Here is a 14,250-nt window from a genome sequence, read left to right as displayed (position 1 = left end):
TCCCCAGAGCCCCTGATAGCCACTTCTCTATTTCCACCAAATATTCCGGGATGTACAACATTCCCAGATGGCAAGAACCAGAGAATCTGTGATTTCACACTTTCATCATACCTATGCATTTTATCTCTGGTACAATATATTTGTAATGTACATTTTCATTAGTGGTAATATCATTTGTCATATTCCAACATTGTTCCCACTTGGAATTTATATCCTCCCTTTCTAAATCCTGGTTCCATGAACAGATTCTAGATCGCAGCAAAGTGTCAACCAAATAAGATTTCTGTAAGATTGTTTAAACTTTCCCTGTCAGTTTGTGACATGTTTCAGAATCAAATATAACTTCACTCTGCTGTCCAAAAAAATTCGAGGTCAAAACATTGGGGAAAAAAACCCTCAGCTTCATGTACCTGAAGAATCCCCCATTAGACAGACCATATCTGCTTTCAAAGTCAATCCAGGAAATAAATCTGCTACCATTCATTAAATCCTCAACTGTTTCTATACCTCTCTCCCTCCATGTAGACCAGTTCAACTCTTTATTCTGAAGAGATATCCAAGGATTATTCCACAATGAAGTATGCTTTGGCAGTCTTATAGTTTTCTTTCAGAGACTCTTCATTTTTCTCCACATTGCTGAGAAATTTCTAACCATAAAACAAAGAGAGGTATTTTTTCAATTTGAGAAAACATGTAAGAAAACAGATTTTGAGAGCCGGCCTGAATATTTTTGACCTGAATCCATTGTTCTTCTTCGGTGTCTTCACCAGTATGGTGTAGGTAGAATGCTCGATTGGCAAGTTAATACAACTCTAAATCTGGAAGATTAAATCCTCCCTTACCTTTTGGTAAAACTTTACTTTTATTCTTGGAGTTTTCTTTCTCCAGATGACCTCTGAAAGAATGGAATATGCTTTTTTAAAGAACATTTTTGGTGGGGCCATAGGAACTGTATAAAAAAGAAACAGAAATTTGGAAAACCACACAACTGTAAATAGACTGATTCTTCCAGTGAAGGTTAAAGGAAGATTTGAGCATTTATTCATATCACATTTCATGTTGTTAAGTAGTTGAATATAATTGTCTTTGTATATCTGTTGCTTACTATTATTAATGACACATCCCAAATACTTAAATTGAGATGTCCATTTAAATGTCTGTTGTAAAGTATGCACTGTTTTTAGTAATAATAATTAGTATTATTGATTTTTTTAACAGAACCAAAATCTTGCATTAAAACTCCAGGAGTAGTCTTCAGCATTGATAGTGCTGTTTTCAGATGTGTTAGCTGTCTGTGCCATAACCACTAATGCAACCCCATACCATCAGAGATACAGACTTTTGAACTGTGCACTGATAACAGGCTGGGTGGTCCCTCTCCTTTTTAGTCCACAGGTCACTATTGTGAAAACATATGGGTTTATGTGATTTGAAAATCATTGCATTCTGTTTTTATTTACATTTTACACAGTGCCCCAACTTTTTTGGAATTTGGGTTGTACATCAATTATGTTTACCTTCTATAGAATTCAAGCTCAAACAGAATGAATTAAAATGGAAAGCTGTTTTAGACGTGTCCATCAGGTCACTGTTTTCTGACACTGAGTGACAGGACAGGAATGTTTTGGTCTTTTGGATCTGTGTTGCTTCACATTCAAATTTCCCAGGATGTACCAGGTTGGCGACACAGACTGACTCTCCTCATGTTTTTCTTGTCCTTGCATAATCAAACAGACAACAAACTCAGGACAACACTGAGAGAGGGCCTGAAGGCCTGACAGGTAATAATACAACAATCTTAAACACACATGATGTGAAAATTATGAACATTGTGAGAAAACGCTGTGAAAATTTAATGAAAGGCACACCTGGACAAAAACAGGGAAAATTTGGACAGACTGACTTAGAAACTTAAAGATTGTCCAATCTTCCTTTTCAATGGAATTTGCAAATGAAAAATGATATCATGTTTTGTTCTGGGGTTGTTTTTGTCATTTAATGTCCCTGTAGAATGATTTAAAAAGATCTGTATTTAGGTTTGTTGTTTGACAGGCCACTGTGTTATGAACCACCAGGTCAAATTTCAGTCAAATTAAACATCTCTGAGTTTCTAAAATTTAAGTTTCAAAATCAGGAAAGTGGTGAAAAATGATCTAACATAGATCTCAGTGCTAAGCTGATATCTAATGTAGCTTTGAGCCTCTAATCTCCACCTGAGAAAATCAACCATCAGCTCTCTTCAACATCACAAGACACAAAACTGAGACAAATCAGCTCAGGAGGTTTATTGCATTAACATTCCTCACCTTGATTCTGTTTTCATGTTTTAATGGTTAAATCAAAGGTCAGCTCATTTATTACCTTTATCAATTCTTTTTTCTGTTGTGCAACAGAAAATTCCTCTATGGATCAACACGTCTCTGAGTTACTCCATCATGGGTTGGGATGAAAGTTCATTACTGGGATGTTCTGCAAGTGATGAAGTAAAGCTGACCAGGATGAGTATAAATACAACACTGAACAACAAACCATCAGACACATAGTCACTGTAGGTTGCTCTGTTCTTACTGACTTCACCACTTCTTGTCTTCAAAGATGAAGATGTTCAGCGTTGCAGTGGCCGTCATGATCGTCCTCATTTGCTCTGAGAGGAGTTCTGCTGTCCCCGTGGATGTAAGAGCTTCTGTAAACACATTTCCACTGTTCTTATCATGTACATGTTTGGTTGAAATGGTGAGACTTATTTCCTGTTTATTGAATTTACCAGCAAGTGCCTGCAGCCAGTGATGATCTGATTCCTGTAAATCAAGAGATTCCTGCTGAATCAGAGGAGGTATGTTGAACACAGATTGAAGTTTACATTTTAGTGTAAATGGATGTGTTGATTTATTTCTCCATAGTATTTGATGCTGGAGATTAAAAGTCAACCTTTTTCACACAGATGCCAGTGGTTAACAGGATGAAGCGTAGTTGTGGCACTTGCTGTGTTAATACTTCTAAAGGCAGAATCTGCACAAGATGCTGCGACATCTGATCCCTGTCTGTCTGTCTGTCTGGATGGATGGGAATTCCTCTGTAAGTCTGGTTACACCAGAGTGTTGTTTTACATCTTACTTTGTACACACCAAAGCAGGGCTTGACTTGCACTCTTTTACTCCCCAGCCGCTGTGGCTAGTGGTTTTTCAAAGGTACTAGCCACTCAGAATTTCTACTGGCCACAATTTTTTGGGGGGGACAATTTGTATTTATGAGCCAAACAGTGTATGTCTGCTTTTTTTGTCACAGATTGATGAATGTATAATTCTTTATGCCCAAAGAGATGGGAGAACAAGTTTGTGCCAAGGTTATGGTGTCATTAATGTTCACTGTGTTTGATGCTTCAAAATCTTGGAGTCTTAATTTCCAGTTAGTTTTTCTGTTGTTTTTATGGATCCATAACTTTTTGTAAAATCAAGTGAAATTACTGCAGCATACATCTTCTTGAAGCCCAGGCTGTCCTGGAAAAAAAGGATGTTTGGAGTTTGACTGTGAGCACAGGGTTGATGTTTTACAAGCTTTTTAAGACAAGAAGTCCAGAAGAGACACAATGGTTAAAGGAAAAGCTTGGAGCTCAGAGGGTTAAAGCAAAAGAAGAAAGTTCAGGTCTCTGTTTAACATCCAGTATTCCAAATCTTTAACAGATAGAAGCCTAAGTCTACACTAGCAACAGCATACACATGTGTGTTTGGTGGGTAGGGGTGGGTGTTGTTCTTGTGTGTGTGTGAGTGTCGTACAACGTTAAAGCCATCTCTGCTGCATAAAAACACACAAATGATTGAAGACACTGAGTCATTTTGAGGTTATTTTAGTGAAAATGTGACCCTTGTTTGTTCAAACAAGCATCTAAATCTTAAACTCTGATGTTGATAAACATGCACAGTTAGAGTGAAATATGTAATGGCTCTGAGAAATTCCACCAGCCAAAGTGGCTAGTTCAGGTCACTCTGGTAGCCACACGGCTGAATTCTACCTGCATTTGGCTAGTTGGCAGGTAGAAATGTTAAGCTCTGCTCTAAAGCCAGCTGATATATGATTGGTCAATACATCTTGGATTACAAATGTCCTACAGATGGAAAATAAATCACTTAATATGCTGAAAATGGCAACTCCTGTCCACAGTCTACATATCTATCTGGAATTTGAAAATAGAGAATAATGATGATGATGATGATGATGATGATGATGATGATGTTCCTGGTATCAGTTGTATGAACTTTTCTTTGGCTGATTGTTTTAAACATCTGTGTTATACATTAACTGAAACAGAAGTTTTAGAGTTTCATTGTCATTCATGCTGGATATTAACACTTCACTCGTGTCGTTTTTCTTTCACACAGATGCAGAAGTGTGACAGTCCACTGAGATGCTGCCGCTGCCACGCAAATTCTAGAGATGTAACCACATGCATTATGTGCTCTGATTGATGGCATAAACATGAAATAAAGTTTTCTGATATGACTTGTGTGCACTGCTTTAATCTCTTGATCAAAGGAGTCTTACTGCACATTGACTGAGGCAAAAAGTTGCCATGTTGTGTGGTTGTGCATGTTAAGATGGGGTGTTATATATGATGCCAATAATTAGAAAAGACAAATAAAAAATAGTAAAGTGCAATAAGAGAGTGATGAAACCTCACATTCATATTCAGGTAAAATACATTTACCTTGCTGGATGCAGGCTCACATGCAAAACTGCAACATTTGCATAGTTTTGCTTTTCATTAGCCTAATAGCATAAATGCATAAGTCATATTTGAACATTTTCAGAAAACAAGAAAAAACACAATTTTTACCAAGTGCGTTGGTATTTTCAACTGATATTTTAACTGTAATTTCAACAAGATGTGTGAACAAGTTTGCAAAAAGAAAAAGACAACATTGATTTCATAACAAATAAAAGTGACTTGGGCAGAATATGCCAATGACTTAGGCAATTTTTCTCTTATATATAAATACAAACATAACATAACCAAAGTTGTTTTACTTTCCTAAACATAACCCCATGGCTCTCCAGTCACATGTGGCTTAGTGCCAAGTCTACATGAAACCTTTATTTCTTTTTAATCCGTGTATTATTATCGTTGGGTGCGTGCAACAGAGGAATATACGTAAGAGAGCAGAGGAAGTCTGCTGGTGGTGTGTGTCTTCAGTAAGCTCAGTCATTGAGGTGTGCTGTCTTGTGTTCAAACTGAAGCTTTAATGCCCTTGTTTTAACAAATTTTTTCAGTCACTCCCTGCCCATGCTCTCCCATACATGCTCTCCCAAGTATCGCAACTGATCATTGTGATACACGTCGTCAGTGACCCTCACACACACAGATCACATGTTGAGATAATGTAATATCCAGTGAAACTTGTCCAAACATGGGTGTTTTACTTGATCTTTAGTGTACTGCTGATATTAGAAACTGTCAAAAGAGCAGAAACAGGGAACCAAAGCTACCGAATGAGGCGGGGTGGAACGATGTGTCTATGAGAGCTGCAGGTGTGAGGCAGGGCCGGTTTTAGTCATTTTGAGGCCCAGGGCAAAGACCAATATGAGGCCCCTCCCCCTTTAGCTAAAAGCATCAATAATGAGTTGGATTAAAAAAAATAGAAAACATCTTTTTTAAGTTCAACAGAGCTACAGAACTTAAGTAAATGTAGAGATAGGTACCCAAATAGTCAACCTTAATTCACCAGCTCTTTGAAAAGCATCTCAGAGCTCAAACTAATATTTTAACACATCATTAGACCAGGTGGGACTTGCATAAATTAAGAAAAAATATATGCTCATTATTAGTAACATATCCTTTCCTCTAACACTGTAAGGATTTTTATGTGACCTATTGCATCTCACTTAATTACAGAATAATCCAACAATTTACTGTTTCATTTTATTTCCACCATGGATCAGCTGATCTATGGATCTTCTTACATCCCCGGTTTTGGAATGTGGCTCTCTCTAAAGTATTTTAAGACAGTATGGCTCTTTGGTAGAATAAGGCTGAGGACCACTGGTATAGACTGTCTTCAGACAGAGAGAAATATCAGTGGCAGGCAGAAATAAACTAAATAAGTTTGATTTGGAGAGCATGTACAGCCTGAAAGAAGAAAGAGAGGAGTTTTGAAACTACATATTTTACATTTTTTCCATGAAATCACTCCAGCATATAACACCAACTCACTCAGGCTGTTATTAGAAAAAAGGAAGACTTCCTGAAGGCTGAAAGGACCGTCTTCTAAGGAAAAGAGGGTGAGCTGAATCATCGGTCCTGATAAATGATCTACAACTAATAAGAAATTAATCAAGCATTTTAAGTTGTGGAGAAACAAATTTGGTACGCGCTATATGACAAGCATTACCTGCAACCCTTGGGGCTAAGCCCCCCGTCTTTCAATCCTAGTGACGGCCCTGGTCAGTTTTCTTCTTTCTCAGGTCTACTGTCATCTAAATCCTTCTCTAAGTCCTTCTCTAAATTGGTATCAAGTTCATTTCCTGACCCTAAAGCAAAAGAAAACAAAGTTCTGCTGAGTGTTTAAACACAGTAACATAATGTTAAATGAACAGGTGTACTGCAAAAACTCAAAACCTTACCAAGAATACTTCTCTCATTTCTAGTCAAAACAAATCTCTTTACCCTTAAAATAAGAAGCAAATGTTCACTTGACAATTTGCTTGAAACTAGCAAAAATGTCCAAAAAAGTTACTTTATTTAGGTGATGTCTTATTTTAAGTGTAAAGAGATTTGTTTTAACTAGAAATGACACAAATATTCTTGGTAAGATTTTGCTAGTGATAGCTAGCTCCTACACTACTTCATCATACCTTGTTGCAGAAATGTGATTAAAATTTAAACACAGTTCCTAACCCCAATGATTGACTGAAAGTACATTTACTGTCTAGAATGTTGAAGAAATATAAACTAGTTTACCAGATGAATCAAAGAGAAGAGATAATGCTTCACTTGTGGTCAGCAGAGCCCTCTTTCTCATGTGGTCTACCATCTTTGAATGTAGCGTCAAAAATGTCTAAGTCTAAGAGATGACTTAGGCAGATAGTGATTTTGGACTGCAACAAGCATTCTGATAGGCTGAGGACAAAGGCAATAAGGCAGGATGATGCAGCAGTGTTAGGAGAGTAAAGTTAGGCAGAAATCACAGTTTGGCCAAAAAAATGACTTAGGCAATTATGCTATTAGGCTAACGTTTTATTGAATATCATCATGTGTACAGGATGTAACTATGTTGTTATGACCCTGGGTCATATTGTTTCTGTTTTACTGCACATGTGCAGCTCTGTGAGTCCTCCCCTGCAGTGTTGAGTGTGTGAGTGTGTCTCTGTGTGGGTGTGTCTAAGTAATTAGGTGGTGATGCAGGTGGCTGTAGCCGACTGGATCATTGAAGAGGAAGGTGCTGCTGCTGATTGGATCTGACCACTCCCCCCAGCCTTTAAATGTCAGCTGCTGCAGTCTGCTCTCCCCTTCACCAGCCACTTCCAAAGAAGCCAGCGGCTCTGTGATATTGTAGCTTAGCTTTTTGTGAACTGTAGATTTGAGTATTTAGACTTAGAAATAGCTCTCTTAGCTTTGGTGACTTCACTTCGATTGTGACTGTTGTAAATTTGTGAATATTTGTGTTAAACTTTAAGCTCTTGGCAGCAGGGAGTAACCACTTTTGCTAATTTGTTTGTTACTCTTATTAATTCAATTAAACTGCTGCTTAACTTTGCTTAATTTGTACCTGGCTTCCTTGGGAGTGGGATGAGTGGGGCCACACATTGTGTTATGTCCAGGTTCCCCTAGACTGGGACGTAACATATGTATATATATAATAGTGCTGTTAATAGATTAAAAAAACTAATCAGGTTAATCACATCACTATGCTGTGATTAATCATGATTGAAATAGTTTGAGTATTTTCTAATACATTTTAAGATTTTAAAACTTTCTTAGCCGCAGCAAAGGCCTGTTTTGTAGTTTTGGAGGGAAATTTCAGACAATGGGCCGTAAAACAGATGGACTCATCATCCCAGGATCCACTGCAGCATCTACAGAGAAGACACATTCTTCTTTCTTTTTTTAAAATTATATTTTCTTTTATGTATTTTATCATAACTTTAATATCTATAATACAGAAAATTAAATATATGCATGTCTCCCTCAACAACTCATATGATGATCCTTTTTTCAGGCATCGCCATGTCATCCACTGAAAAAATAAATAAATAAATGAATAAATACTTCATCATCAGCACAGACAATTCGTACACAAACAACAGGGAGTCCCAGAATGCTATACCAGTGAGACAGACTAATCATGATGTTAAATGTACAACTTTTGATGAGCTCAGCACTTGTATTACTTTTCTCATATGTTTTAAAAACAAGTCACTTTATTCTTTTCAATTGCTGTGAGCTTTTCCATATTTAATAATATGACAATTCATTTTTCCAGTGATGTAGGGAAGGAGGATTTGTCAATTTGCAATGTTTTAAAACAGGTCTCTTTAATATCAATGAGGAAAAGAGAAAGATCCATCTTTGTGGGGATCACACGCTATTGTTTCAAACATTTTGCAAAATACAAAGCCTTGGATGGAAATCAAGCTTCATCCCCAGAGCCCCTGATAGTCACTTCTCTATTTCCACCAAATATTCCGGGATGTACAACATTCCCAGATGGCAAGAACCAGAGAATCTGTGATTTCACACTTTCATCATACCTATGCATTTTATCTCTGGTACAATATATTTGTAATGTACATTTTCATTAGTGGTAATATCATTTGTCATATTCCAACATTGTTCCCACTTGGAATTTATATCCTCCCTTTCTAAATCCTGGTTCCATGAACAGATTCTAGATCGCAGCAAAGTGTCAACCAAATAAGATTTCTGTAAGATTGTTTAAACTTTCCTGTCAGTTTGTGACATGTTTCAGAATTAAATATAACTTCACTCTGCTGTCCAAAAAATTAAAGGTCAAAACATTGGGGAAAAAACCTCAGCTTCATGTACCTGAAGAATCCCCCATTAGACAGACCATATCTGCTTTCAAAGTCAATCCAGGAAATAAATCTGCTACCATTCATTAAATCCTCAACTGTTTCTATACCTCTCTCCCTCCATGTAGACCAGTTCAACTCTTTATTCTGAAGAGATATCCAAGGATTATTCCACAATGAAGTATGCTTTGGCAGTCTTATAGTTTCCTTTCAGAGACTCTTCATTTTTCTCCATGTTGCTGAGAAATTTCTAACCATAAAACAAAGAGAGGTTTTTTTTCGGTTTTAGAAAACATGTAAGAAAACAGATTTTGAGAGCCGGCCTGAATATTTTCGACCTGAATCCATTGTTCATGTTTGGTGTCTTCACCAGTATGGTGTAGGTAGAATGCTCGATTGGCAAGTTAATACAACTCTAAATCTGGAAGATTAAATCCTCCCTTACCTTTTGATATATGTAAAACTTTAGTTTTATTCTTGGAGTTTTCTTTCTCCAGATGACTTCTGAAAGAATGGAATATGCTTTTTTAAAGAACATTTTTGGTGGGGCCATAGGAACTGTATAAAAAAGAAACAGAAATTTGGAAAATCACACGACTGTAAATAGACTGATTCTTCCAGTGCAGATTAAAGGAAGATTTGAGCATTTATTCATATCAGATTTCATGTTGTTAAGTAGTGGAATATAATGGTCTTTGTATGTCTGTTGCTTACTTTTATTAATGACACATCCCAAATACTGGATTTGAGATGTCCATTTAAATGTCTGTTGTAAAGTATGCACTGTTCTGAGTAATAATAATTAGTATTATTGATTTTTTAACAGAACCAGAATCTTGCATTAAAACTCCAGGAGTAGTCTTCAGCATTGATAGTGCTGTTTTCAGATGTGTTAGCTGTCTGTGCCATAACCACTAATGCAACCCCATACCATCAGAGATACAGACTTTTGAACTGTGCACTGATAACAGGCTGGGTGGTCCCTCTCCATTTTAGTCTACAGGTCACTATTTTAAAAAACATATGGGTTTATAGGATTTGACAATCATTGACTTCTGTTTTATTTAAAATTTACACAGTGCCCCAACTTTTTTGGAATTTGGGTTGCACATCAATTATGTTTACCTTCTATAGAATTCAAGCTCAAACAGAATGATGAATAAAAATGGAAAGCTGTTTTAGACGTGTCCATCAGGTCACTGTTTTCTGACACTGAGTGACAGGACAGGAATGTTTTGGTCTTTTGGATCTGTGTTGCTTCACATTCAAATTTCCCAGGATGTACCAGGTTGGCGACACAGACTGACTCTCCTCATGTTTTTCTTGTCCTTGCATAATCAAACAGACAACAAACTCAGAACAACACTGGAGAGAGGGCCTGAAGGCCTGACATAGGTCTGTCAAAATTAACGAGTTAATGCTGATTAATCCACCATCATGATTAATCTCATTAAAAATTTTAACGCAATTAACCCATCTAGAGCACAGAATGACTCAAAATCCCTGAAAAGTCCCTGGCAACGCATTTCAGGCAGTTTGTCCAAGTAGGGTTACCGTCCAGCATGCTGCCGTGCATGCGCAAACGGGCTGTTGATCCGGTAGTGACCAACCAACTTGATATGGGAGACGCTAAACAGCACGTTGGCCCTCTCGATGGGAAATTTGAGTACAAAAAACAAGATGGAACAAAAATTTGGTCCAGCTGATTTTGTAATTGAATAGCCCTGGCATATATATTCCCTTCTTTCTTGAGTCTGTTTGATTATGCAAAATGAAACACGATTAATAAAGATTAAAAATGACTGATATTTAATCATGATTAATCTAAATAAATCCACAGCAACCCTGCGATTATTCTGATTAAACATTTTCATTGTTTGACAGCACTAGTAATAATACAACAATCTTAAACACACATGATGTGAAAATTATGAATATTGTGAGAAAACGCTGTGAAAATTTAATGAAAGGCACACCTGGACAAGAAAACAGGGAAAATTTGGACAGGCTGACAGTGCAGTTGTTTTAAGTATGGCCAGATCTCTCTCCTTCATATCAAACTAAGCTTTCTTTCTTTCAATTCAAGATCATAGAGAAGATTTGCTGCCAGTGTTTGTATACTGTAGGGTCATAATACACTGATTTATGTCATGTCATGTAGCTACTTTTTCTTAGATTTTATTTATTAATGCATGGACTTAGAAACTAAAAGACTGTCCAATCTGCCTTTTCAATGGAATTTGCAAATGAAAAATGATATCATTAGCGCTGTAGTCAACCAAAGAAAAACTTGGTCGAATAAAATCGCATCATTGATCAACAATTAATCAATTGGTCGTGGGACGGACCAAATTCATCATTTTTAACAAAATGTTGCCACATCGCTGACTTTTTCGACATGTTGTTAATTAACTGGAAACAGAGTATAACGTGTTTCAAGGGCTTTGCTCTCCTCTAAGGTGGGAGGGTCCTAGTGACGTTGTGTTTGACTTTCTGGGTAATTAATCTGTAATTAATTACCCTTAAAGGCACATATAAATTATATTTGAATAGTTATATTCATAGGTTTTTTTTTTTTTTTTTTGTAAATATGTTTTGTAACATAAAATTACTGAAAAAAATTTAAAAAACATTACGTCTACCTTCTCACCCCTCCAAAAAATGGATTCTTCCACTTAAAGTAGCATGTGCGATTGTTCAACCAATTGGATTTTGGTCAAACATGAGGTCATCGACCAATTAATCTACCAATCAACTTGAGGCTGTCGACCCTAGATATCATGTTTTGTTTGGGGTTGTTCTTGTCATTTAAAGTCCCTGTAAAATGATTTGAAAAAATCTGTATTTAGGTTTGTTGTTTGACAGGCCACTGTGTTATGAACCACCAGGTCAAATTTCAGTCAAATCAAACATCTCTGAGTTTTTAAAATTCAAGTTTCAAAATCAGGAAAGAGGTGAAAAATGATCTAACATAGATCTCAGTGCTAAGCTGATATCTAATGTAGCTTTGAGCCTCTAATCTCCACCTGAGAAAATCAACCATCAGCTCTCTTCAACATCACAAGACACAAAACTGAGACAAATCAGCTCAAAAGGTTTATTGCATTAACATTCCTCACCTTGATTCTGTTTTCATGTTTTAATGGTTAAATCAAAAGTCAGCTCATTTCTTTACTTTATAAATTCTTGTTTTTCTGTTGTGCAACAGAAAATTCCTCTATGGATCAACACGTCTCTGAGTCATTCCATCATGGGTTAGGATGAAAGTTCATTACTGGGATGTTCTGCCAGCGATGAAGTAAAGCTGACCAGGATGAGTATAAATACAACACTGAACAACAAACCATCAGACACATAGTCACTGTAGGTTGCTCTGTTCTTACTGACTTCACCACTTCTTGTCTTCAAAGATGAAGATGTTCAGCGTTGCAGTGGCCGTCATGGTCGTCCTCATTTGCTCTGAGAGGAGTTCTGCTGTCCCCGTGGATGTAAGAGCTTCTGTAAACACATTTCCGCTGTTTTTAACATGTTTGGTTAAAATGGTGAGACTTATTTCCTGTTTATTGAATTTACCAGCAAGGGCCTGCAGCCAGTGATGATCTGATTCCTGTAAATCAAGAGATTCCTGCTGAATCAGAGGAGGTATGTTGAACACAGATTGAAGTTTACATTTTAGTGTAAATGGATGTGTTGATTTATTTCTCCATAGTATTTGATGCTGGAGATTAACAGTCAACTTTTTCACACAGATGTCAGTGGTTAACAGGATGAAGCGTAGTTGTTGGAGTTGCTGTTTTGAAACTTCTCAAGGCACAGTCTGCTCAAAATGCTGCCACTTCTGATCCCTGTCTCTCTGGATGGATGGGAATTCCTCTGTAAGTCTGGTTACACCAGAGTTTGTTTTCACTTGTTACTTCGTACACACCAAATCAGGGCTTGACTTAACTTTTTTACTTCCCAGCCACTGTGGCTAATGGTTTTGCAAAGTTTTTAGCCACTCAGAATTTCTACTGGCCACAATTTTGTTGTTGGGAAAATATGTACGTAGATGCCAAAAAGTGTGTGTGTGGATTTCTTGTCACAGATTGATGAATGTGTAATTCTTTATGCCCAAAGAGATGGGAGAACAAGTTTGTGCCAAGGTTATGGTGTCATTAATGTTCACTGTGTTTGATGCTTCAAAGTCTTGGAGTCTTAATTTCCAGTTAGTTTTTCTGTTGTCTTTATGGATCCATAACTTTTTGTAAAATCAAGTGAAATTACTGCAGCATACATCTTCTTGAAGCCCAGGCTGTCCTGGAAAAAAAGGATGTTTGGAGTTTGACTGTGAGCTTAGGGTTGATGTTTTACAAGCTTTTTAAGACAAGAAGTCCAGAAGAGACACAATGGTTAAAGGAAAAGCTTGGAGCTCAGAGGGTTAAAGCAAAAGAAGAAAGTTCAGGTCTCTGTTTAACATCCAGTATTCCAAATCTTTAACAGATAGAAGCCTAAGTCTACACTAGCAACAGCATACGCATGTGTGTTTGGTGGGTAGGGGTGGGTGTTGTTTTTGAGTGTGTGTCAGTGTCGTACAGCGTTAAAGCCATCTCTGAACACACAAATGATTAAAGATGCTGAGTCATTTCGAGGTGATTTTCATCAAAATATCCTCAAAATCACTTAAATCCACTGAGTGAAATATGTAGTGGCTCTGAGAAATTCCACCAGCCAAAGTGGCTAGTTCAGGTCACTCTGGTAGCCGCACGGCTGAATTCTACCTGCATTTGGCTAGTTGGCAGGTATAAATGTCAAGCCCTGCTCTAAAGCCAGCTGATATATGATTGGTCAATACATCTTGGATTACAAATGTTCTACAGATGGAAAATAAATCACTTAATATGCTAAAAAATGGCAACTCCTGTCCACAGTCTACATATCTATCTGGAGTCTGAAAGAAAGAGTAATGATGATGATGATGATGTTCCTGCTATCAGTTGTATGAGCCTTTCTTTAGCTGATTGTTTTAAACATCTGTGTTACACCTTAGCTGAAACAGAAGTTTTAGAGTTTCATTGTCATTCATGCTGGATATTAACACTTCACTCGTGTCTTTTTTCTTTCACACAGATGCAGAAGTGTGACAGTCCACTGAGATGCTACGGCTGCCGTACATATTCTAGAGATGTAACCACGTGTATTACTGTATGTCCTGTGATTTATAGCATAAAATTAAGTTTTCTGATATGA

At 37.1% G+C, this 14,250-nt stretch overlaps 1 long non-coding RNA gene across 2 annotated transcripts; it reads left to right on the top strand.

Moving 5' to 3' along the window:
- The first annotated feature begins 2,513 nt into the window (after positions 1-2,513).
- LOC121513152 lies at positions 2,514-14,250 on the top strand. Of its 2 annotated transcripts, none has more exons than XR_005992177.1 (4): positions 2,514-2,673; positions 2,768-2,833; positions 12,774-12,899; positions 14,131-14,250. It is a non-coding gene; the product is annotated as an uncharacterized LOC121513152 (long non-coding RNA). The 2 variants fall into 2 exon arrangements; XR_005992176.1 differs by lacking the exons at positions 2,514-2,673; positions 2,768-2,833 and adding exons at positions 12,355-12,512; positions 12,601-12,666.

Source organism: Cheilinus undulatus, linkage group 8 (assembly GCF_018320785.1).
Source record: "Cheilinus undulatus linkage group 8, ASM1832078v1, whole genome shotgun sequence".
In the NCBI taxonomy this organism is placed as follows: Eukaryota; Metazoa; Chordata; class Actinopteri; order Labriformes; family Labridae; genus Cheilinus; species Cheilinus undulatus.
This window is presented reverse-complemented; position numbering and strand designations above follow the sequence as displayed.